The sequence below is a fragment of the Crocuta crocuta genome, unplaced genomic scaffold (assembly GCF_008692635.1).
Source record: "Crocuta crocuta isolate KB4526 unplaced genomic scaffold, BGI_CrCroc_1.0 scaffold216, whole genome shotgun sequence".
NCBI classification, from domain to species: domain Eukaryota; kingdom Metazoa; phylum Chordata; class Mammalia; order Carnivora; family Hyaenidae; genus Crocuta; species Crocuta crocuta.
In genome coordinates, this window is record NW_027531504.1 from 1,977,337 (window position 1) to 1,977,983 (window position 647).

Sequence of the window (647 nt, forward strand, 5' to 3'; positions counted from 1 at the left end):
ATTAGTAGAATTACTAAGAATTGTTCCGCAATGCTTAAAACATTTTACTATTGTATGAAGTGAATGACAATTTCTTATAACATTCTCTAATAAAGCTTATTTTGATCAACACATATATTGTTATTTAATTAAACTTGTTTACAAATTGACTTCTGCTAAATGGATTTTGAAGGTTCTGAAGCATGAATGCCTAACCCAACAGTGCCACTCCACCTAGTGACAGCTCCACAAATTACAGTTATTCCACTTAAAAAGAATTCCCAAGGGTATTATCATTCGATTTTAGGTTAGATCTTTTTGAGGGAGGTCTTAGACGCAAAATCTTTTTTCTCTGTATAAATAAAGTCCAACTTCAATTTTTGAGATTATTTCCCATTAGAACATTCAATGAATTTCCGTGAGAATTAACAGCCTGATTCATAATGCTTAAGACTCTGCTTAAACTTCTTATGCACATTCTCAGATACTACCCAGGTAAATAAAAGATTTTCTAACTCAAAGAAATAAATGTTGAGATGAAACTTTTCTCCTCTTGTAATTTATATACATCAAGAAGGTTCAAGTCGGAAAGGGCTTCTTGAGACCTTTTCTTCTAGAAATCTTTCTCCCCTGTACTTTGTACAAGTGGATTTGGATGTGCTTTTATA